The 26,063-nt window shown below is 39.6% G+C and overlaps 1 protein-coding gene across 8 annotated transcripts in view; it reads left to right on the forward strand.

Annotated features, from left to right (window-relative positions):
* Plce1 (phospholipase C epsilon 1) overlaps window positions 1–26,063 on the forward strand; it is a 349,441-nt gene that overhangs the window by 105,750 nt on the left and 217,628 nt on the right. The window lies entirely within an intron of this gene.

The following is a 26,063-nucleotide window of genomic DNA, read 5'->3' on the forward strand; positions in this document are numbered from 1 at the left end:
TTGGGGTCTGATTTTTTAAAATTATGTATTTTAGACAGAAGTCCTTTGTCTGAGGGAAAGTTCACTAACATTGTTTCCCAGTCTCTAGGTTTTCTTTTCACCATCCTAGAGATTTCTTTTGACGTGCAGAAACTTTTTAATAAGATGTGATCCCAGTTGTTGAATCTGGGAAGTTTTTCTCATGCAGTTTGATTCCTGTTCATGAATTCTCTACCTTACTCCTATGTCTTCAATGTTTTTACCCAATTTGTCTTCCAACAGATTTAGTGTTTCTGTTTTAGTATTCAGAGCTTTGATCCATTTAGATTTTAATTTAGTACATGGTGATAGGCATGGGTCTAGTTTTAGTTTTCGGCATATGGAGAGCCAGTTTTTCCAACACCATTTATTAAAGAGACTGTCTTTCTTCCAGTGAATCTGTTTGGCCCTTTTATCAAAGTTAAGGTGGTTGAGTGTTTTTGTAGTTGTGGCTGTATCTTCTATCTTCTAATCTATTCCATTGGTCTTCAGCTATGTTTTGATTTCCATAGCATGTTGATTTTACTACAGTTGTTTTGTAGTATAACTTCAAGTTAGGGATTGTGATGCCTCCTGCCTTGCCTTTGCTGCTTAGAACTGTCTTTGCTATTCTAGGTCTTTTTTTGCTCCAGATGAATTTTAGGAATGATTTCTCAAGATCTATGAGGTATATTGAGGGTATTTTTATTAGGATTGCATTGAATCTGTATAACAGTTTTGGGAGAATGGCCATTGTCACAATATTTATTCTTCCTATCCCTGAGAAAGTGATGTCTTTCCACTTCCTGAGATCTTCTTCCATTTCTTTTTTCAGTATATTATAATTTTCCCTGTATAGGTCTTTTACTTCTTTCATAAGGGTAATTCCTAAATATTTCATTTTGGGGGATGGTAGTGTGAAAGGTGTGGCTTCTCTTATTTCTCTGTCAGTGATTTTGTTGTTAGTGTATAGAAATGCTATTGATTTTTGAGTATTGATTTTGTATCCAGCTACATTGCTGAATTTATTATAGCTAAGAGTCTTTCAGTGTAGTTTTGGTGGTCTTCTATGTAGAGTATCATGTCATTTGCAAATAATGATAATTTAAATTCTTTTCCTATCTTTACCCCTTTTATTTTTCTCTCTTGTTTAATTGCTCTGGCTGGTTTTCCAGTACTAGGTTAAATAGAAGTGGTGATAAGGGACATCCTTGTTTTGTGCCTGATTTTAAAGTAAAAGGCCTTCAAGTTTTGGCCATTTAGTATGATACTGGCTGTTGGTTTGTCATAGATGGCTTTTATTATATTGAGGTAAAGACTGTTTATTCCAATTTTCTGTAAGGTTCTTATCATAAATGAATGTTGGACCTTATCAAAAGCTTTTTCTGCATCTATAGAAATGATCATGTGATTCTTACTTTCGGTTTTATTGATATGTAGATTACATTTATTGATTTATGTATGTTGAACCATCCCTGCATGCCTGGGATGAATCCCAGTTGGTCAGGGGATAATCTTGGTTATCCCCCAGTTGGTCAGGTGTATAATCTTCTTGGTGTTTTGGTGCATAGTATTTGCCAATATTTTATTGAGGATTTTTGCATCTGTGTTCAATAGGGAGATTGGTCTGTAATTCTCTTTTTTAGTTGGGTCTTTCTCAGGTTTTGGTACTAGAGTAATATTCATTTCCAGGAATGGCTTAGGAAGAAGTGCATCCCTTTCAATTTCGTTGAAGAGTTTGAGGAGTGTCAGTATTAAGTCTTCTTTGTATTTCTTGTAGAATTCTGCAGTGAATCTGTCTGGGCCTGAGCTCTTCTTTGTAGGTAAGGACTTAATTACCTTTTCAATTTCATTAATAGAAATTGGGTTATTCGGCAGTTTTCTTGACCTAGCTTTGGTACTTCATATATTTCTAAGAATCTGTCTATTTCCTCTGTGTTATCAAACCTATAAGAGTCGAGATTTTCGAAATAGGTATTGATGATCTTCTGTAATTCTACAGAATCTGTAGTGATTTCACCTTTTTCATTCCTTATTGCATGAATTTGAGCTTTTTCTTCCCTTTTTAAAATAATGTTGGCTAGGGGCTTATCAATTTTATTTATTGTTTCAAAGAATGAACTCTATGATTCATTGATTCTTTGGATTGTTTTTTTAGTCTCTATTCCATTGATTTCTGCTCTGATTTTTACAGTTTCCTCTCTTTTGGCTTTGGGCTTGACTTGCTCTTCTTTTTCTAGATGTTTGAGGTGTAACATCAGGTTGTTTATTTGTATTCGTTCTATTTTCCTGATGTGGGAACTCAGTGCAATAAATTTTCCTCTGAGGATAGCTTTCATTGCATTCCACAGACCCTGGTAAGTTGTATTTGTATTTTCGTTTACTGGTAGATATTGTTTAATTTGTTCTTTAATTTCCCCTGTGACTCACTGATTACTCAAGAGTGTGTTATTCAGTTTCCATGTGTTTGTGAAATTTTTGCAGTATCTTTTATCATTAGTTTCTAATTCCATGGCGCTATGATCTAATAACATTCAAGGGATAATTTCAACTCTGTTGCATTTATTTAAATATGTACTGTGAGCTAATATATGGTCTATTTTAGAGAGTGACCCATGTACTGCTGAGAAGAATGTGTATTCTGATGTTGTTGGATGGAACACTCTGTATATATGTCTATCAAGTCCAATTGTTCACAGGTGTGGTTCAGTTCTGTTATTTCTTTGCTGATTTTCTGTCTGATTGCTCTGTCCCTTGGTGTCAGTGGTGTGTTAAGGTCTCCTGTTATAACTGTGTTACTGCTAATTTGGTTTTTCATATCTGTTAATACTTGCTTTATATAACTGGCTCTGGAAGTATGTGCATATAGATTTAAGATTTTATTCCCTTCTCTTGAAGTTTTCCTGTAACCAGTATGTAATGACATTCTTTATCTCTTCTGATCATTATTGGTTTAAAGTTCACCTTATCAGAAAATAGAATAGCAATCCCCGCTTTTTTGGGGGTTCCTGTTGCATGTAGTATTGTTTTCTATCCTTTGACTTTCAGTCTGTGAGTATCCTTTTGGGTTAGATGGGTTTCTTGTAGACAGCATATGATTCAATGTTGTTTCTTGATCCATTCTGCCAGTCTGTTTCTTTTAATTGGTGCATTGAGACCATTTACATTAATGGTTATAACTGCTATATATTGGTTTATTGTTGACATATTATCTTTTTGCTGTTGTATCTTTACCTTTCCATTCCATTTAATTGTCTGCCTTGCTTAGTGGTTTTTTCCTATGTGTATGTAGAATGTCTTTCTGTATGCTTTGCAGGGTTGGCTTGGTGGTTATGAAGTTCTTCAGCTGTTCTTTGCCACAGAAGTATCTTATTTCTCCATCCATTTTGAAGGACAGTTTTTCAGGGTACAGCAGTCTAAGTTGGAAATCATTTTCCTTTAGGATCTGACATACTTCACTCCATGCTGCTCTTAACTTTATTGTTTGTGCTGAGAAGTCTGCTGTAATTCTGATAGGTTTTCCTTTATGGGTATTCTGTCTTTTCTCTCTGACAGGTTTCAATATTCTGTTCTTATATTGGATTTCTGGGATGGTGATTATTATATGTCTGAATGTAGTTTTATTTTGGTTATGGCTATGTGGAGTTCTATATGCTTCACTGATCCTGATGTCAGTTTCAATTCCTATGTTCGGAAAATTTTCAGCTATTTCTTCTCTAAATATTCTCTTGACATCCTTTATGTTGTCCCCTTCTTTGTCATTTATCCCTGTCAATTGTATGTTGTTTTTCTTTGCATCATCTTGCAGCTGTTGAGTTGTTATTTCCTGATTCCTTGTTATTTTTAAAAGATGTTCCCTTTCCTGTTCACTAGCTGCAATCTTGTCTTTGAAGTCTGAAATTCTATCTTCACTTTCATTGAGGCGGTTTTTACAACTTTCAGTGGAATTTTTTATTTCCTGTATGTCTCTTTGCATCTGCTTTATGTATTCTCTTTGTTTCTTATATTGTTCTTTCAGGGATTCTATCTGTTTGTTTAGTTTCTCCAATTTTTTAACTGTCTTCTTTAGAGTTCAGCATTTCTTTCATTAGTTTTTATCATTTTTTCTTTTACTTGGGAGATTATTTCTAGTTTGAATTCCTTTAAAGCTTCCTGGAGTTGCTTCTTTATTTCAGTTTCTATTATGTCTTGTATTTCTGGTATATGCCATACGTTTTCTTCTATGTACATAGCTCCTAAGTTTTCTTGGGATGGACTCAAAATTTGAGATTGTATTTTGGTCTTTCATTTTGTCATTTTCCTATATTTCTGTGTTTCAAGTGTTATTCCAAGGCTTCCCCAGGGCCTATTGGAAATCCTCTTCTATGCCCTCAGCTCCTGGGACTCTGGCCACCCAGTTCCCCAGGTTGAGAGAGGATTACTGGGGGTGGAGCAGGCAGGCCCTTTTGTGCAGGTTGAGTGTGGCAGGAAGCTAGTGGGGGCAATGATCCCAAACTCCCTGGTTTGGGGGATGGTGCAGGGACATTCACCACAGGCTGCTTTGCCTCCAGAACTGAAGACGCTGGCAGGCCAGGGACCCCAGAGTCCGCCAAGCATGGCAGGGAGCCTGGCAGTTGTTGCAGGTGGGCTCAAGACCGGCTGATTTGTTCCAGTACAGCAAGAAGCCACAAAGTTTCTTGGCTGAGCCCCAGCAAGGACCCCAAACTACCTGGGTTTGGCGGATGGTGTGAGGACACCACAAGCCACTTAGCCTCTGGAACTGAGGGCACCAGCAGGCCAGGGACCCCAGAGTCTGCCAAGCACAGCAGGGAAGCATACGGGCAGTTGTTGCAGTGGGCTCAATACCCACTGTAGCAAGTGGGTATTGTCCAGTGTAGCAAGACGCTGCAAAGTTCCTTGAACAGGCCCCAGCAAGAATCATGTTTCTGGTTTCTTTTAGACAGGTGTGTCCTGGGGGTCTCTGGCCCTCTCTGTATTGCTCCAGGTCTTTCCAAAGCGTGCTGACTAGGGTTTTGCTGCCCTCCCCAATTTGCTGTTACCTGAAGTACACGCAGGGATGCAGGGATGGTGCAGGCTAGCCTTTAGCCTCTGAGCCAGTTGACCCAAAATTTCCTTTAGCAACTTAGGCTGTACCTTGTGGACGTCACAGAGTCGTGACCGTTTTGTCCCTGGCTACTGGGTCCCAACCAGGGTCATAGCTTAGCCTCAGCAGATCCCACCAGTCCTCTCTGTGCCAGGGGTGTCCAGCTGACACTGCCGCGGTACCAGGCTCTGCTCAACTCCAAGATGTCCTCCAGCTAGTGACAGCAGCTGCGGGACCCAATCCCCAGCACTCACCGGGAATCAATGCAGTTCTCCATCTTGGCTCCACTCCACGCTGCGCTGTGTCCTCCCGCCAAGGGCTCGGCACTCAACAATTCACGTTATTGGCAGCTGTGGCTTCAGCTCGACCTTGAATCACCTGATTCCATGGTGCTCCCAGCACAGCGCAGACTGGTCTCAGTGAGCACGTAGGGCTCCTCCGCTCACGTTTTTCTTTCCTCCGCAGAGGTACATTCTAGCTTGATGTGGTTTTTCCATGTCTAGATTAGCATCCTGCCTCTTCAGAAAACTGCGCGGCACCCAGCTTTGGTGCCCAGGTGCATGGTCCTCTCTGTGGCCTCCTCCGGCGCTGAGGTATAGTTCTTTACCTCATCTTTTTTGAGTTCCAAAGTCTGTCTTCTTGCTTTCCTCCTAGAAGGAACTTCACGTCCCTCTGGAGTCACCTTAAGACTTCACTTGAGCAGGTCAACTGTCCTGATCTCACGGAGGAGACCCTGTAGGGAGAGGTGGAAACAGTTGCTGGTAGAAAACACAGGAGTCTTTTGTGATTTCTTTTGCCATTAATTTCCAGTTTTAGTGCACTATTGTTAGATAATATGCATGAGATAATTTCAGTCCCTTTGCATTTACTTACGAATGTTTTATTGGCTAACCTATGGTGTATTTTGCAGAATGTCTTATGCGCAGCTGAGAAAAATGTATATTCTGATGTGGTTGCGTGGAACACTCTGTAAACATCTACTAAGTCCATTGGCCCACAGGTTTGATTCAGTTCTGTTATTTCTTTGCTGACTTTTGATCTATCTCTTTGTGACAGTGGGGTGTTAAGGGCTCCTATTACAATTGTGTTCTTGTGTATTTGGTTTTTCATGTCAATTAGTATTTATCTTATACAGTTGGGTGCTCCTGTATTTGGTGCATATATATTTGTAATTGTTAGTTCTTCCTCTTGAATTTTTCCACTAACAAAGTATGTAGTGATCTTCTTTATCTCTTTTAATCATTTTAGGTTTGAAGTTTACATTGTTTGCAAACAGAATAGCTACCCCAGCTTTTTTCTGGGTTCCTATTGCATGGAATACTGTTTTTCATCCTTTGACTTTTAATCTGTGAGTTTCTTTTTGAATCAGATGTGTTTCTTGTATACAGCATATTATGGGTTCCTGTTTCTTGATCCATTCTGTCAATCTATTTCTTTTAATAGGTGAATTGAAGCCATTTATATTGATGGATATAACTGATATGTCCTGGCTCAACTTTGTCATGTTATGTTCCTGCTGTTAGTTTTCCTCTTTTCTCCCTTGGGTTAATTACTTGCCTTGCCTGGTAGTTTCCTTTTGTAGTTGTTCTGGAGATTATGGTCATTTTTATCTCTGTCTAGTATGTCTTTCAGTTTTCTTTCTAGGGTTGGTTTGGTGGACATAAATTTCTTCAGTTATTCTTGTCACGGAAGTATCTTGTTTCTCCATTAAATTTGAAAGAGTTTTGAAAGGTATGTCAATCTTGGTTGAAAGTTGTTTTCTTTAAGAATGAGCAATCCATGCGCATCTTAACTTGAGGATTTGTGCTGCAAAAGTGTGCTGTGATTCTAATAGGCGTTCCTTGATAGGCGAGTTGTATGTTTTTTCTAACAGTACTAAAGTATTCTGTGTTTTTACTAAAGTATTCTGTGTTTATGCTGTATACCTGGGATCTTAATTATTGTGTGTCTGGGTATAGATTTATGTTGGTTGTGACTGTTTGGTCTTCTCTGTGCCTCACTTATCTGTGTATCCAATTTTTTCCCCATGTTTGGGAAATTTTCTGCTATTCTGTGTGTAGTTTAGTGATGTCATTCACGTTGACTCCTGCATCTTCTTTGATGCCTATTAGTATTATATTGTTTCTCTTGGCATCATCTTGAAGCTGTTGGATTGTCATTTCATCCTGCTTTGTTATTTTTAAAAGTTCAAGTCTTTCATGATTGCTAGCTGTGATCTTTTCCTCAAGGTCTGAAATTCTATCCTCAGCTTCATTTAAATGGTTTTGCCAGCTTTCAACAGAATTTTTTATTTCTTGGGTATCTCTCTGAATTTGTTTCATGCATTCTGCTTGTTTTCTATATTGTTCATTCAAGGTTTCAATCAATTTCCCATGCTTCTGTACTTTTTTAAAAATCTATTTCTTCTCTACCTATGCTGAGCAACTCCTTTGCTAGGGTTGTCATTTCTGTCTTACCTGAGAAACTATGTCTAATTTGATTTCCTCTATAGCCTCATGGATTTGTCTTTTTATTTCACTTGCTATCTTTTCAGAGATTTCTGGTGTATGACTTTTAAAGCCCTCTATTTCATTGTCTCCTTTTCTTGCTCCTGATGGACTAGATGTATGAGATTGCATTTTGCTTTGTTGTTTTGTCATTTTCACCTTTTGGGCTAATATTTGGTCATTCAACCCCACTAGTCTCACCTATTGGTAGTGTGTATCGTAGGGTCCTACTGTGTGACTGATGTTTGTCCAGTTGCTGGGTCCCACAATGAAGAAGTGAGCCTGTCACCTGAATTCCTCCTGCTGGACCAGTTGGGTAAGTCCTACATTTTTCCTTGGCTGACTAGCCTAAGAGTATTGGTGTAAGTCAACACTTAGTTCCCACTGTTAGTATGTCTTAAGGTTATTCCAGGTCACCAGATCTCCCTGTCTATAGTGTTTGTCTCAGCTGGGACCCTACTGTGTCACTGGGTGTCTCATAAGCCCTTTTAATTTTCTCCAGGTTGGGGGAGACCTTATTGGCATACCTCTTAACCCATCTAATGTTATCTGTGTTGAGGAAGGACTCATCCACACTCTTGCCAAACCAACCAAGTCCTACAGCTCCTGACTACCCACTGAAGACCTCTATTTTAGGGGCAAACTCACCACAGTGATAGAAGACCACTGAGGTTCCCTGCCCGAATGAAGGGCTGCCTGAGTCTCCCATCCACCCAGCACAGTTAACCTACTGCAGTCCAAGGTTCTGAGAAGAGTGACAGCCAAAGATCAACAGCACTACTAGGTCCAGGAAGTAGGGGGAGTCCCAAAGGTGGGAATATGGATGTGGTAGTGGCTTGCCCTCTGCACTCATTCTGGGGTCTGAGGGAGGGACGGTAGGCATGGAAGCAATTGGCCCTCTGTACTGTTCTTTATCTAAATTTTAACCCATTAAGATGCCTATTTTAGGAAAACAGTGTAATCAGTCAATCAATGGTATCTCCTACTTTTAAACATAAAGAATGAGTTGCTCATTTTCTTGTTAACAGAGCATCCATCTTTGTCCTCCCTCCACCAGATACATGCTATGTGACTCTGATAAGAACATCAGTGTAAGGGATGCCCTGGTGCTGATACTCCTCTTTCTGAACCCACACCCTCATTGCTGGATTCATCCTAAGGATGAAGGCTGGGCTCTCTACACAGTAGATTGGTTTGTTTTCCTTCCTGCAGTCTCTCAGCCAACCCCTTATTTCCCTGTCCTTTCATATTTTTAGTCTAAGCTCTAACTGACCAGTTACCAGGTCATTTTCTTCCTAAGCATTTTCAACAGGTTGCTTCTTGACATGGACAAACATGTTTTGAGTAAAACTTACAAGCTTTTCCACAGTCCACTAACACACAATGGGTACATCCACACATTCCTGGAAATTTCCACCCTGGTTCTCAGACAGAATATCTGGGCTCATCATTGCTTCAATACCCTCACTCCCTATTTCCCTGGTTCTGAGCCTCCCTCTACTCTCAAGTTCAATTGCCTGTTCTTGGTTTTCTCTTTATTGATTGATGTAGTCAGGGACTGCAAGGAGAACAATTACATTTATACAGGACACATAATTTTTAGTATTATTTATAATGGTCACCCAAGGAGTCAAATACAAAGAAAGTGCAGCATACCTGTCCACATCCTAAAGACCTAGAGAATCTAGCCAAGGGCCTGGATCCTATATAATATCCTGCATGAGCTCAGCTGAAGACCTAGATCCTATGACAATGCCTCCCAGGAAGCCAACTGGAGGCCTACATCCCAAACAGACTTGTGCAAGTCTGTTTCATGGATCTGTGCTGGAAAGGCCCCAACATCACTGGTGGAAGCTACAAAGTCTGTACCCACAGAATGAAGGATCTGTGCCAGCAGGCTGAGGGTTGTTCACTGGAGCCAGGAAGTGATGTTCAAAGTAAGGACCAGAACTCCCCCAAAGTGAATCTCAGCCATTCCCAGTGACAAGGTACCGAGCCCCACTAGTGATAACAGCTGAGTTTATATCAGGGGAACCAGCATGACAGGCTCCACCAGGAAAACCAACGGCAACAGGAGAATCAACAGCATCATGGAGAAACAACAACACTAAACTCTTCCTCTGTAGTTCTTTTTGTCTTGGCAGCAGTCCTCAGGTGGGCCATCCATGCTCAGCACCGTGCTGATTCAATTCAGCTGGTATTAAAAGCTGGTTACCAGTTATCAGTCCACTACACTGGCCAACAGAAATCTTTAACACTTGTTGGTAAATTTGTACATGCCGTGTGCCACTCAGTCTGCTAAAAACATTACACTTACTGGTATTTTAATCTTGCCAACAAATCTGGAAGCAGAAATTACTGTCCCAATTTCATAGATGGACCCGGTAAAATTCAGAGAAGCTAAATAGTTTGCCAAAGTCAAATGGCAATTGCTGGAGCTGAGCCCTTATCTAGAACACAGTCAATTCTGGAACTAATTCCCTGTGCCAGGACTGCGTCTTATCTGAGCATGTTCTGACACAGATGTTCTGACACAGATGGGTGTCACGCTGGTGTCTTGCTCTTCTGATCCTCTCACCCACTGAGGCCACTGTAGCCTAGAGCATGGCTCTTCCGGGCCAGTGGTACCACCTTGAACCTGGCTTATGGCTCTTCCTCTTGTTTCCTCTTTTGGAAGAAAGAGTCTGTTGCCACCTCTCCTTCTCTGTGGCTTTCGCACTTCCCTGCCCCACCTGCCTGCTCATCTCTGGCAGGCTTTCTCACCCACGGCTGTGCATATCCAAGTCGTCCTTCCTTTTTGCCTCCTCCGTTACTCTCCTCCCTTCTCTCTGTTGTCAGTTATTTGGTCCTCTTTTCTCTCTGTTAACTCTTGATTTTTCATTTTTATCTTCTCTTTTTGCCTTTTTTTCTCTTTCACCTATTTCATTCCATTGAGAAGCTCAAAGCAAAAACAAAAGAACTGTGATGGTTTCTGAATAAGAGAGCTGTGCTCCAGGGCTCTATTCAGGAGATTGGAAGTCATTTGGCTTAGATTTGGCTCCCAGATTTACCACTTTCTTACCATTTCAAATGGTTAAAATGCTCTTCCTTGGTTTGCTCATCTGTAAAATGTGTATTCTCCCTTGAAGTATCCACTCCTCTACCCAGAAGCTCTGGGAAGCAGTATGGACACAACTGAGGATCCTGTGGTGCTGCTGGAGGAGAGGTCTTGCCTCCCCTACCTCAGTGATAACTGGGACTCCTCTTCTGGCACTTCCAACCGCAGAGTTCCCCCCAGTAGTCTCCGCAGACCTCCTTGCCCTGCCCCAGTGAGCTCCCAGTATTCTCACTCCTTTCTTCCTCCTTATTTGTCCACTTAAGTTTTTCTCTCTATCAGTTCTTTATAATTTACCTTTAAATGAAAATTCTGGCAAATTTGTTTTTCTCACATTATTATTTAAGTTTTTATAGACTAGCTTAGGACACTAACCAACATTTATATTACCTTTCCTATGGGCAAGCATTCTGAATTCCAAATAACTGAACTTACAGACTTTGTAAGTGATGTGACAAAAGTCATGTGGAGCTGAGTAAGGATAGATCTGTCAGGAATGGCTTCATGAGCACTTCAGTCTTGAGTAATATATTGAAGGATGTGTGGGAGGAGGTTAGAAAGGGTGATGGACCTGTTGGAAGAGTGAATGTGCTGAAGCAGAAATGAGAGGTACACTGAAGAGGCGTAGCATGGAGAAAACATATTGGGAGAGTTTTTACTACTCAATAAGTAGGAACTAACTGATTAATTCCTCTTTCAGTATCACCAGATCAGCACTGGCAATATTGGGCACATGAAATCCATGGCAAATTAGAATAATCACCTTTTGCATTTTTTTGGTCATTGTTCATGGTTTGGTTTTAATGGTACCAGGGATTGAACTCTGGGCCTTGAACATGTTGGGCAAGTGCTCGACCATTAAGCTACATCTCTAGTCAGATTCTTCTGCTTTTTGATAAATCCAGAGAAGGCCTAAAAATCCTTGTAATGCAACATCCCCGTCAGTTCTACAAGTGATCACAATTGACAGACAACACAAAATGAGTTTGCTATCCTAGATTTAGTCCACCTGGTGCTTTTGCCTTTCAGTGGGATTGTTTCATGAGGAATGTTATTGATAACTATAATAATTATAACAGCACTGATATAACTGTTCAATTACTTTATGACACTATCTTGCTAGGATATGCATTTCATAGTAAGATGCCAAAGCCCTTTTAACTAATGGTAAGATACGTGTACTTTAGGAAGGTAATATTCATTCATTTATTGATGTTAATTGCTTTATATCCCTAGATCCTAGTTTTTGTATTGATACATTTTGCAGAGTTTGGAATTAATTTTCCCAAGAACAAGTTTTAGAACACTAAATGAAGCGGCTATATTAATAAGCTCTTGTCAAGTAGACAGTTTACTCCTTGACAACATGGGTCTATATGCAATATTTTCCACAAAGTTGACAGGATCACAAGTGCCTTGGGTTTATGAACTTCCTTGTCTGCTTGTCTTCTTCCCTCTTTTCTCTTGGCTTAATTCTTACCTTGTAAGAACTGATATGAGAATAATCATCTTTCCTGTATGATCTTTTATGAATCTTTGCATCCACCATCAAAGGTAGTCTGTTTCTTTTCTTGGTTGTAGGGCATTTTGTTTTTGTATCTTTGGCAGAATGGTTAATTAGTTGAGGGCATGCCCACCTCCCAGCTCACCTGAGAGCACTTTTAGGGCAACATGTTCTGTGTTCACTTTCTTCTCCCCATCATCTATTATGCTGTAAACCCCAGATGCTTTCTTTCTGAATAATTGACCATAATGAGACGTTTTTGGTGCCAGCAATAAATCATCTTGCAATACTGGGATAGTGGAATTTTCATCTTGTTCAAACATAATAGTGTTCATGCTGACTTATCTGAGGAAGCTTAATCAGTGGAAAGTTAGATGGCAACTAAATGTAGATGTGGGGAGCCCTTCATCTTGGGAAACTGAGTACTCCTTCTACTGACTGAGGTGCTGGATTGCTTTCTTTTCCAGTAGCAGCATTATGCAGTGAAAGCATAGTATTGGTTTCTGTATATTTCAAGCTGAGCTTACCTTGGTTTGAGTAAGGGGAGTGTTTGGATCATAACTGGGAACATATGTGTCATGGGACAAATATGCCGGCATTTCTGGTGGGACAATAGGTGACATCTTCCTGAGTGAGTTGGGAAAGTCAGGTAGTTTGGGCAGGCCTGCACCATGACCTAGAGTGAAGGAGTGACATTCAGAATATGTCAGGCTGCTCAGAGTTCCCTTCCTCTTGAGCATCACTCTTGCCTCACTTTTCCATATGGGAAATGGGTGGAATTCCATGAAACTATGGTCCATTGAAAATAGCCAGTGCTATTTCCTGTGAGGCAAGAACCGTGCTTGAGGTCATTTGACCCTTTCCAGCAGTCAAATAAAGCAATAACATTAGGACAGCCACTTCAAATAAGAGGAAATCATGGCTTGCAGAAGTTGAGTGACATATTTAAGGTTGAATGTTAATAAATGGAAAAATCTGAGTTGTGAATGCAGGTGTTTCTTGCCATAGAGCCTGTATTTTGGTTTTGTGGGGTGTTGGCTTTTTGAGACAGGGTCTCGCTATGCAGTTCTGGCTGGCTTTGAACTCACTATGTAGCTCAGGCTGGCCTCAAACTCATGGTAATCCTGCTTCAGCCTCCCATGTGCTGGTATCAAAGGCTTGCGCCACCGCAGCTAACCCTGTGTTTTTAATCAAGCTGCCTCTGGGGAACTCATGAGAACCTCATGAAAGAATTAGGTACATAAACATGTTGGGAATATCTTGACTAGAGAGAACATTTAGTATTTAAAAAGTACTATTTATTTTCTTGAGAGAATTGTCCTGGAGTAGAAGCAGATGCTGTGAAACTGTACAGTGGGTGATACACTTTTGATAACCTGGGTCTTTTGAGTCCAGTGACACCTGTATTACTGACAAATGACTTCTCAAATGTTATTGCCTTGTATCCCACAGCCAGACGACAAAGGCTTATTTAGTGTTAGAGGAACCACTAGGAGTGTGAACATTCGAGGGTTATACTGCCTTCTCGGGATTGTACATTGTTGTCTTCTTTTCCTGCCAGTAGGTGGAAATAGAACTGAATCTTTCAGCACTTGCTCTTTCAGCTGAATCCTGGCAGAATTCCTTTCATTTCTGCCTTAAAGGAAAAAAAAAAAAAATAGAGGGAAAAAATGCTCAGGAGAAGTGCAGAGTGTCAGTTAGAAGAGCACAGAGTGACCTGTTAGAAGATTGTGCTTTTTTCTAATCCAATGATGGGATAATGGTTTTGGCTTCTTAGGAGCCAGTGAGCTGGCAGCAGCTGCTGGCAGCTGTGGTGTCTTGTCAGCTCTGGTGGACACTGGCCCCTAGTGAGGGCCTTTCCCTGTGCTGAGCCACATGTCTGTTTCCAAGACTTTTCCTCTCAGGTTTAAACTTTTGCCCTTACTATTAAATTGTCTATCATGTTTACTTCCAGAAACCATAATGATAAAATAAATATGTATCAAATTGGAACAGGATATAAATGGACAGAGTGGAAGATGAATACATGCTTCTCATGATGCCCTTTCCTTCCTGATATAACGATGCTTTTTTCTATAACTATCCAGATTTTTTTCTATACTATAAAATTACTGTATCTGCACCAAAATAAGCTGGGCTTAAGTAATAAAGCCAATTTGCATATTGCCTTTACCACTTAGGTATCACAGCTGCCAATGAATATGATTAAGTCTCATGATTCTCAACTGGGCGCGGCTTTGCCACACATACACCTCCCGTGATGCCTGGCAATTCCTGGACACATATTTTGGTAATCATGACTGGCATGAAAGGTTGCTGTTAGCATCTAGAGAGTGGAGGCCAGAGGTGTTGCTAAACATTCTGTGATGCACAGGACAGCCCTCTACAAAAGAATTATCCAGTCCTAATGTCTGGTGCTAACACGGAGAAATCCTTTGCTGCGGAGCCCCATTCTTTGCAATAGTGCACAGTATTCTATACAGTGGATTTCTTATCCTGTAATGTTGTTTTTTCTCCTGGAAGTATTTTAAGATTGTTTACAACTCACAGTTATTAAAACCAATGTTGCAAGGAACATTGTTCTTTATCTTGTGTACTTTAAGATTTCATTTCAATAAGATAAAGTCATAAAAGTAAAATTTTTGAGTATAGGGATTTTATTGAAAAGTAAAAAGTGATACTTTACACTCCAGTCCCTAATCCACAGTTCCATAAAAGAAAAAAATCTAGAAACAAAATTTTTAAAAATTCATAGCAAACACAGGTTCAGTTAGTGGCAAAATCCAACTAACCCTGATGTGAAGCTATTTAGCTTTTATGTGTTCCATTTCATGTGAATATTTAGAATTTTATTCGAAGAGCATTCATGTGATTGATTATGGGACGCTATCTCAGCCTCTCCACAATATATGTGGTATCGATGCTTCATTGATTTATTTATTATGAAAAAAATTAAATATCAAAGCTTAAAGTTTCTTTAAAAATAAACATTGCCATAAACATTGCATTTGTCTCGGGAATTTACTATTGTAGTGACATGGAGCATTTACTCTCAAGAATCCTGATGTGGTGGAAAGAGCAGACAGTGATAACTTCAGTGATTTTGCTTTCCACATCTAAGACCCCTTTTGAAAGGTAAGTTGAGACTTACAAAACAGAGTTGCACGTTACCCTGTCAGCATCCTCGCCAGTGCTGTGTAGTTTTCAATGCAAACTAGCCCTTCAGAAAACATGAAGCAGAGCCTTTTAAACACTTACATCTTATGAGTTAAATTATTGACAGTGGCTATCATATTTTTAGTGCGTACTGTTTCATACTTAACAAATATCCCCCAGTCTGACCTTCACAATGATACATCTGAGAAGTAGTCTTTTTGTCTTTGTTTATTAGGTAATGGGTCAGGAAACTGGGGACTTCTGTAAAAAGTTACGTATCTGAGGAAAGGGAGCACCCCAGCCTGCCATCATTCACACTGTGTCCTTTCCCAGCGTTATTCCCACTCACTTCCCTCTTATAAACAGGGCCCTAGCATCTGTACATTGGTTGCTGCTAAAACTTCTAAGAAAATAAAATTTGTCTCAAGCTCCTTTTTTTCTCTCAAAAGGGCTGCACTTGGACTTGAGAGCAAATAGGAAACTGTCACTCAGCTCAAATGAGTGTTTCCATCACAACATTAAGAAAAAATGATTGGAGCAAATCTGGTGTCACAAAATCCTCTCACCAAAAAACTCCAGCACAGAGCATTATTTGAAATAAGAAAATGTTAATATCCTCCCTGGAGCTTGGATTTGATGCAGTATTAAGGAAAAGCATTCACTTATGTTTATTTCTCTTGACTTATAGTCTAACAAGTTGTCAGTGCCCATTAGGAAAATTGCAGGTATAAAAAGAAAATATTATCTTCAGTTTTCTACAGTACAGCCATTCCAAAACCTTCCTGACAAATGTTTGCCCAAAGTCAACTGGAATCCTGATTCCTGAATTTCGTGTGTGTGACCAGTTTAGACTGCAGCAGTATCCAGAGGGATGCGCACAGGTCGGCTGTTTCGCTGACACTGCCATGACCCCGTTTGCTGCCTCCTGGTCTCGGGGTTTCTCCAAGAAGCAATATGCAAGGAACTCTCCCATTCCTCGGCAGAGCCTCTGAGAGCCCTTTTCTACCATGTCCTCTGCAACTGAATCTACTGATTTGTTTTCAAGTTCCATGTATATTCTTTCTTTTTTTGTAACTAGTTCACAGTTTTTTTTATTTTAAAAAGAGAAAAGTCAGAAAAGAAAAACAAAAAGCAAAAGACATAAATAACAACAGCAAACTCAGAACAGTAACAATATAGGTTTTCAAAACAATGAAAGGAATTTAACAATGCATATTATGTTGCATATTGTTCTCCTTTTTTTTCAAAGAAAGAAAAGAAAATAGAAAAACAAAAAGGAAGGGAAGAACAACATTGAATTCAAAAAATTAACATCATAAAACACTAGTTAATACATTATCCATTGTCATCTTAAAAAATAGTTGCCATAGTCACAAAATCAAAGCATAAGTAGTGGCTAGACACTTAAGCATCGACAGGGTAAATCCTTCTGTTCAATATTCCAACAGAAATTCAGTAATATGGTTATCTATCTTACACACCATACATACCATTATACTGGTTAGAGCACTTTCCTTCCCTTTCATTATTACAATATCTATTATACTTTTTGGATCCCATTATTCTGTCAGTTTTTATTATTTTTTACACTACAGAGACAGTGTGATATTTACTAATGTGAGTCTTGTGAGGATATTTTCAAGTTGCCTCCATTTAGATATAAAGGCCTCGATCATCCTTTTTATAGCTGAGTAGTATTCCACTATATAAAAATGCCACTTTTTTAATCCACTCTGCAGTTGACGGGCATTTTGGTTGTTCCCAAGATTTAGCTATCATAAATTGTGCTGCTATGAATATGGGTGCACATGTATCTCTGTGACATGATGTTTTCAATTTTTCTAGGAAAATACCCAGGAGGGGAATAGCTGGATTGAATAGAACCTCCAATCTTAGTTTTTTGAGGAATCTCCATGCTGATTTCCACAGTGGTTGTACTAGTCTGCACTGTTGGAGAACAGTGGAACATTGTTCCTTATTGCCCCCACAACCCTGCCAATATTTGTTATCAGTTTTTTTTTTTGATGGCAGCCATTCTTTCAGGAGTGAGATGATATCTCAATGCTGTTTTAATGTGCATTTCTCGAATGGCCAGTGATGGTGAACATTTCTTCATGTATTTATTTGCCAGTTGTATATCTTCATCTGAAAGCTATATGTTCATCTCCGATGCCCATTTTTGGAGAGGGTCTTTGAATTTGGGGAGCTTGATGTTTTTCAATTCTTTATATATTCTGGATACAAGTCCTTTGTCTGAGGAATTGTTGGCTAAAATCTTTCCCATTCTGTGGGTTTTCTTTTCACTTTGTTGGTGATTTCTTTTGAAGTGCAGAAACTTTTTAGTAATATGAGATCCCAGTTGTTGATTCTTTGAAGTATTTCCCATGCAGTTTGTGTTTTACTCATGAATTTTTTGCCTACCCCTCTGTCTCCAAGATTTCTACCTACCTTGTCCTCCAGTATGTTTAGTGTCTCTGTTTTAATGTTTAGATCCTTGATTCATTTTGACTTTAGTGTAGTGTATGGTGATAGGCATAGGGCTATTTTCAGTCTTTGACATGTGGAAAGCCAAGTTTCGAACATCATTTATTAAAGAGGTTATCCTTTTTCCAGTGAACATGTTTAGCCCCTTTGTCAAATATAACGTGGCTGAGTGTCTTTGTAGTATTGTTTGTGACTTCTAATCTGTTCCATTGATCCTTAGATCTATTTCTTTGCCATGCTGATTTTGTCACTGTAGCTTTGTAGTATAGTTTCAAGTCGGGAATTGAGATGCCTCCTACCTTGCCTTTGTTGCCAAGAATTGCTTTTGCTATGCTAAGTTCCTTCTATTTCCAAATGAATTTTAGGAATATTTTCTCTAGATCTGTAAGATATGTTGATGGTATTGCATTGAATCTGTATAACAGTTTGGGAGTATGGCCATTTTCACAATGTTGGTTCTTCCTAACCAAGAGCAAGGACTATCCTTCCATTTTCTAATATCCTCTTTCATCTCCTTTTTTAGAGTAACATACTTTTCAGCATATAGATCTTTTACATTCTTGATTAGGTTGATTCCTAAGTATCTTGATTTTTTTTTAGATGCTATTGTGAAGGACAGTATTTCCATAATATCTCTCTCAGTTTTTGTTTGTGTACAGAAATGCTATTGATGTTTAAGTGTTGACTTTGTATCCCACTATGCTGCTGAATTTGTTTATTACCTCTAGTAGTGTTTTAATGGAGTTTTTGGGGTCTTTTACGTACAGTATCATGCCGTCTACAAATAATGATAATTTGACTTCTTCTTTTCCTATCTTTATTCCTTTCATTTCTCCCTCTTTTCTGATTGCTTTAGCTAACATTTCTAGAGCTATATTGCATAGGAGTGGTAATAGTGGACATCCTTGTCTTGTTCCTGATTTTAGAGTGAAGGCTTTCAGTCTTTGTCCATTTAGTATAATGTTGGCTGTTGGATTGTCATAAATGGCCTTTCTGAGATTGAAGTACATACCATCTATTCTCAGTTTCTGTAGGGTTTTTTTTTTATCATGAACAGATGTTGGACTTTATCAAAAGCCTTTTCTGTATCTATTGAGATGATTATGTGATTTTTATATTTGGCTCTGTTGATGTGGCGTATTACATTTATTGATTTGCGTATGTTAAACCTTCCCTGCCTTTCTGGAATAAATCTCACTTGCTCATGGTATATAATCTTCTTGATGATTTGCTGCATTCTATTTGCCACCACCAAATATATTCTTGACTTTACTATAATGAAGGGGAATCCCAGATTATGACCTCTGTACAAACTACTTCAACACTTGTGTGCTTGCTTGCCAGGATTTTATTCTTGTTTTTAAATGTCTTTCAACTTCTTACCTATGGTAACCTTGGTAAGTACTCTCATGTACTTTGATTTTGAAGAAAGCGTATGTACACTCTCTTTGGTCTCACATTAAAATACCCTTTCTCCCAGCAGGCCTGAACCTTGTGTAATAGTTTCTTTAAATTGATCCAAACTAACACCTCATAGTTCTGAGTTCCTTCCTGCCTCCAAGGCCTCTGCACATGCTAAGTGTGCTGTCTGGAGTAATCTTTCCTACTTACCAGAATCTTTTTACCTGATGGTTAACTTTACTTCATGTCTTCCCAGATCCCCATCCCTGGCCCTTTCCTAGCTAAGATGAGCTATTCCCTGTGATAGTTTCATGAGTCTGTTTCTCTCATGGGCCTGAGCATGCTTAGACTAGGACCTATTGAACTATTTCACTGTAATAACTCTGTACAATGAATGAAGAAGTAAGCCCCGTGTTTCTCTGGATATGTCGCTAGCTCTTCTAGTTTTTATCTTTATTTTGTAGACCAGCATTTTTCCTAAAATGTGTATATTTCTTCATATTGCTTGGCTGTCCTTTTCACTGGCCCCATCTGCTGGCCTTCATACTGTTATCCAGGGCATCCTCTTCCCCTAATAGGTCCAGATCGCCCACTCAAAACCTGACTTACTTGGACAGGTCTATGTTCTGTTGTTTTTTTCTTGGCATCAACAGGTTGTTTCAGACATAGTTTGTATTTACTTATTAGGAATTCTTCAGTAAACCAGGAAGTTCAGAAAACTGAGGACAAATACCCATTACCACTTAGAGTTGCAACAATTTACTCTATTTGCCTCAAATTATTTTTAAAGAAGTAAAATGTTACAGAGACTGTGTAAGTCCTAGTCCTCATCCTCCTTCTCTACTGAGGAGAACCACTGTGTGGGCAATTGCCAGACTAGTCATTGGAGAGTAAGAAGATATCACTAGAAAACATATATTTCCCTCTGATTACCAGTAAAGCTGAACATTTTTCATGTATATTGGCTACCTAGACTGCTTCTAAAAATTACTTCTTTATGTCTTTTGTCATTTATCTATTGGATGCTTGTCTTACTGGTTTATAAAGTTTTCTGTATATTTGGATTTTTCTTTCATGATATATGTGTTTCAGAAACCTACTTCTGGATCATAACTTTTTTTTAGCTTTGTTTTTATTTTATCTGTTATATTAAAATCTCATACTTTAATCTGATCTAATTAATTTACATTTTTCTATATGAATTCTGTTTTTTATATGTTGATAAATTCTGTTGTGAAATCATAAAGATACTTGCCTCAAGATATTTTAAATGATTTGTTTCGCATTTTGATCTTTAATTCACCTAGAGTTTGCTTTTATAATTAGAACTCTAATATATTTTAACCTATTCACCACACACAATTGAGCATATTTCTTCCTTTGCTACTTTTTTTTAACTTCTTGCTTATTTTTCTTGTCTTATCGCACTACCCAGTACTTCTAGTGCTACCATTAAATAGGTATATTCTCAGCCATATATTCAATTTCATTTCATTTGTTTACACTGATAACTAGCAGTAAGAGATTATCTCATCTTTTTAGCTGGATGACTAAAGTTTACAGTGGGTAAGTAACCTTCTAAGAATCACAAAACTACTAAGTAAATAACAGAAGTTGGATTCAGGCCCAGAGAGAGCTCAGCATCTTAACCGCTGAGCTGCCTTTTGAGGGGAAGGTAACCCTTTCCACCTTGCCCACTTGTGCCAGGATCCTTTATTTCTAACAAGGAAAGAAAATTTTACTGAAATAATGCCAGGACTCTTAAAATTACTGATTTCAACATAAAATTGTATTCTGGTAACAACAGGTGGCTGATGTTGTCATTAGTTCATTTTGTTTTGTTTTTTAGTCCATGGCATATGCCTGTCACTTTTCTGAACAGCTTTATTGACATTATATTCTGTAATACTTCACAGCTGTTTTTGTTGTTGCTTTTTGTTTTTTGTTTGGTACTGGCAATCGAACTCAGCCTTGTGCTTGCAGACAGGTGCCTTATGCTGCTGAGCTAAATCCCTGGCCACTCTACTACTTTTTTTTTGGTCTTCTTGAGACAGGGTCTCACTATGCAGTTCAGGCCGGCCTTGAGCTCACTTTATAGCCCAAGCTGGTCTCAAATTTGCAATAATCCTCTTGCTTCAACCTCTTGAGTGCTAGGATTATAGGTGTGTGTCACCATGCTTGGCTCCAGAGCTCTTTAAGGGAGACTCTGTTATCTTATTCAACAGAAAATAAAACTGAGAGATAGAGAAAATAAGCCATTTGCCCGGGGCTATATTTTACCAATGCGACAGATGAGGAGACCACATCCAGACCCTGTGAATGGGCAGTGTACATGTCTACTGCCAGGCTTTGTAGCCTCTCTTCCAGCCTAGTCATGATGAATACCCATGTCCCATGACTAGCTAGAAGTAGCTATCCCCCTTACGTATAATGAGTAGATTTACGTTGGGAGCTGTATTTTGATGTTGTCCTCAAGATTCTACAATTAAAGAATTAAACACTTTAAGGTCATTTTTCTGGACAGTCTGGTACTATCTTAGAATGACTAAATACAATTTGTGTGACATTTGCCAAGTGTGGGCCTCAGAAAATTTTGTGCAGCACACAGACTTTTGTTTTTGCTAAGAAACTGACAGCGTGTGGTTAAGATCTTGGATCTGGAGTCCATCCACGTGGTTCAAATCCTGCCTTAATAGAACTTTCTGCACAGCATACTGGAAAAATGAAAGGTAGAGCCTTTAGCATGCCATGAGGCACAGAGACAGCAACACACTACCTTATAAAACTAGATTCTGTATAGAGTGCATTTCCTTATCTGTTACTGGCTACTGAAGGTTGAGAATTTTGAGCAGCACAGCACTGCAGAACCTCCTAAAGCCACCAAACAGCTCTCTGGCTGGATTTCAAAGTTTTAAACATTTTTAAAATTTATTTTTAACTAAACTTAAAAGAAAGGTTTTCCCACAGTGGGAAGAAGATGCTACCACTTTACTATTCCCTGTGGGGAGGAACACAGGTAAATTTCTGTTTTATGGTGGAAGAAATGAGGAGACAGAGCAAGAGTTTGGGGTTTGGGGAGGAGCACTTGGCTAGAAACTGAGTCCAGGTCCTCAGCCAGCTCTCCTTAGTCACTCCCAGGCCTCTGCTCCTACTTCTATAAGACTGTGGGGCTGGACTGAAAGTTCCTCCCAGTGTTGATATTTTGTGAACCCATTAATACCTGCCCTACTTACATTTTAATATGAAACCTCAGTGTTTAAGTCTGGGCCATGGAAGAGATGTCTTAGCGGCTTTTAAACAAGTCTAGAGTAAGGCCTTGTCCTTTGTATTACCTGGTGCCCAAGTATCCCCACTTATAAATTCCTCTTAAAATCTAGGACAAGAAAAAGTTTCTGTTTCTGCTTGATCCCTGACACTGTTGGAGGGTGTCAAGTGATACACTTTGGGGTGTTTCTCCTACTATTGTATTTGCCAGCCACCTCAGAGCTATATATAATGGTTCCCAATTGGGGCTTTTCTCAGACAACTCAGGTCTTGAAAAATATCTTCGAACTTGGTGTCTTGCTGTGTAATTTTATATACTTTAATATAAAAGCCACATCAGATCTTTTCATGGCATAAACAGATAGATCATCCTTGCAAAATGACATAGTAAACAGATGTACAAATGCACAACTGTTCCGTCTCACTGTCCCCCGAACTCATTGTCTGGATCCTCCACTCCCAGAAGGCTTACATCACAGCAATTAAATACTATTTTAATAACCTGCCCTGGACCAGACATTGTTCTAAGTACTTGTATTTTCTCAATTAACAATCTTGTGTTTTATTATTATATGTATTTAAAAATGAGGAAAGTGGGGCTGATTAAATAGCCTAGCAAGATTTCACACCTAATAAGATACCATTTCCTTCCTTTAATAGTGGTGCTTAAGTGATTACATTAGATAAAAAAATTTCTTGGCCTTAGTGGCAGGTAGTTCATGGCCCCCACTGGTACTGGCTTGCTCCTGTGCTCAGTTAGTAACTCAGACACAAGCAGCACCAACCAAGAAAAAAAGACAGGCATGTTGAGGGAGCTGATACCCACAGGAGACTGGAGAAACCTCATCAGAGAGGTACTGTGAACTCTAGTTGGTTTTGCTGACTTGAAGAATCTTTGGAGTCTCAGAGACATATACTTTTTGGAATGTGCATGAGGGTAAAATATTTGGGGGCATCTGAAGTTTCCACTAGGAGACCACCTGGTGCAGGATGCTCTGCACCCCTAGCAGTTGTAGAAACATTCCCTGGGGGTTTCTTGACTTCCAGAGCTAGCACTAAGGGAGGAACCAGTCAGCCCATTTGGTCACAAGTCCTAAACAGAACTTAGGTGGTGGCATATTTGATGCCTTGTGCTTACTCCTCTCAGCACTGAAAGCAAGGGTGGCCCTACTTTCAAACATTTCTCAGTCAGTCAACAAAAATTTATTGATATCCTCACTGAGGACACAGCACCAAGCAGGGCTATTGGACCTGCCAACAGGGAGGTCAGAGAGAGTGATTCTGTGGCCTGCTGCTCCTGGTGTGGACAAGCGCTGTGCTGGGGAAGACATCTTTTGGAATTGTTTTGGATGGTTGTGCCTTTAATTTGGAGATAGTATCATTGCTTAAAACATTTTTGGAGCTGCCTTTTAGAAATCGTCTTAGGAACTGGTCTGGGCCACACAGGAAAAGCCATCTCACTGTTTTATTTTATAGCCACACCTAGGTTGTGACCAAAAATGGTATTGCCCAGCTTGATGAACCACTCTATTCCCCAGACTTGGCTCTGATTGACTTGCCTGTGGGCCAAAATTACATCTACCCTCTAAGGATAGATATTTACCACTACTGAATGTATCCACAGTAATCTGGATCATTTTGAAGTAATTTCTCACTGGCCCACACTCCTGTTGTGCTTTCTATCTCTGTCGTGACACTGTTATGGCAAAATTCCTCCACCCTCTTGTTTTCTCCAGTAGTGTGGGAGCTCTGGGAGGGCAAGACTACATTTCTGCCTCCTGTACAGTGCCCATAATGAAGCAGATATTTTAAAAAATGTATATTTACTAATATAGAACACATAGCTTCTGAAGGAAACTTCCAAAGAGGGGTCTCAGAATTACCCTGAGCAACAAGAGCATTGTTGGAACAACGGCAATACAAAAGTTTGTGCAATCTACCAGACCTGGTTCCAATCCCTATTTGTCTCCTTTACCAACTGTGTGGCTCTGTGCAAATCGTTTATTCCTTCTGAGCCTCCATTTTCTCGTCTACGGAATAGGGACAATAATACCTGTCTTCTGAGGGCTGTTGGATGTAAGGACTAGTGAGAATTTCCTGTGTAATGCCCTGAACACAGTTCCTAAATAGAAGTGAAGCTTCATTTCAGTGCATGAATTCTACTTTCTAAAACAACTCATCCAGCAGTCATATCACTTAAAATCATGTGTTATAGAAAATTCATGCTGGAAGGGTGGAAGCGTGTGTAACTCAGCAATAGAGAGTATATTTTGTTTGCACAAGGCACTAAGATTTTCATTTAGGAGCTATAAACATAAGCTTCTCACACCTTTGTGAGGAAAATTCTGTGTCTCTTTGAGAGTGGTTGTGCAGCTAACAAAGCTGGCAGGAGTGATAACGGAGTGGTGTGTAAGCAGCATGTCAAGCAAACCTCGTCCTGTCACATGTCAGCTCACCACTTAACCTCTCTGAGCCTTCTGTTTTCACCTGTAGAACAGGAACAATGAAAGCATTTATTTCATAAGGTTGTTGTGAGGGTAATGCATAATACATGAGGTAGTACATAATAGTGCTTTTTTTTTAATATTGAAAGCTATGATCAGTAACAGTCAAAAACAGTCTGCCTCTGGCATCCTGCATCCTCCAAAGTCTTAAGCTAACTTCTTATCTGCTGCATACCTTGCCTGGTGTCTCCCACAAGCCAGTGCTATTGATGGACTCTTTCCTCTCTTTACCCCGCAGGAACATGGCCTCTCAGCTCTCCCGCCTCACGCTACTTGAGGACCTTCAGGTGCAGAAGTGATCAATAGAAGCTGTCTGTCAGGGATAGGGTTGGGAACCTGTGATTTTTCTTGATTACCTGCAGATATTATTTAGGAAGAAAAAGGACCACTAGCTTGAGTAAACACTGCTTTTCTTGGGAGTTTCCTTTAGTATGAAGGCACTTAGAGCTCCAGGCCCTGGAATACTGCAGCCTGGCAGGTACCCACATCATTATCCTCTTGACACCACATTCTTGTACATGAACACACTCTGAGTTCTCTTTGCTGCTGTTTGTTTGCTTCCTTGACTAAAACTATGAGTAACTAAGAACCGAATTTCTTTTCGGAAATCATAATCCAACTCCAAATGACTTTAAACTAAACTACTATAAATTTTTGTTTTTATTTTTGTTTTCTTTAAGTAGACAAGCTGTATTCTCAATGGTTCTTGCAGAGCCCTGACTCTGGATCACAGCCTTCCCTTGATTCTGAGTTACATCATTTCACTTCAGCTAATGTAAACACTCATCACCCTGCATGTTGCAGGATTCTTTGCTTTGGTTTGAAATTGGGCTTTGCTCCGTCAGTTGTTGTGGTGATTAATGGTTTCAGAAGGAAGTGCAGCAGGAAGAGGCTTTGCAGGAATGGAAGAGGTGAGGCAGCCCCATCTGAGATTCTGCAGCGGGATTAAGATTTGGCACCGGGCTGGGTTTCTGTGCAGGCTCTTAGGCAGTGAGCCCCACGAGAGGGAAGCAGACTGTCAGCTGTGGCTTTGCAGGATCTCAGCCACCCTTGAAGGTTGGTTGGCTCTTCCTCCTCTCGGAGGTACCCA

This window comes from Cavia porcellus, unplaced genomic scaffold (assembly GCF_034190915.1).
Source record: "Cavia porcellus strain 051 isolate PalLab524CR breed Dunkin Hartley unplaced genomic scaffold, mCavPor4.1 scaffold_28, whole genome shotgun sequence".
In the NCBI taxonomy this organism is placed as follows: domain Eukaryota; kingdom Metazoa; phylum Chordata; class Mammalia; order Rodentia; family Caviidae; genus Cavia; species Cavia porcellus.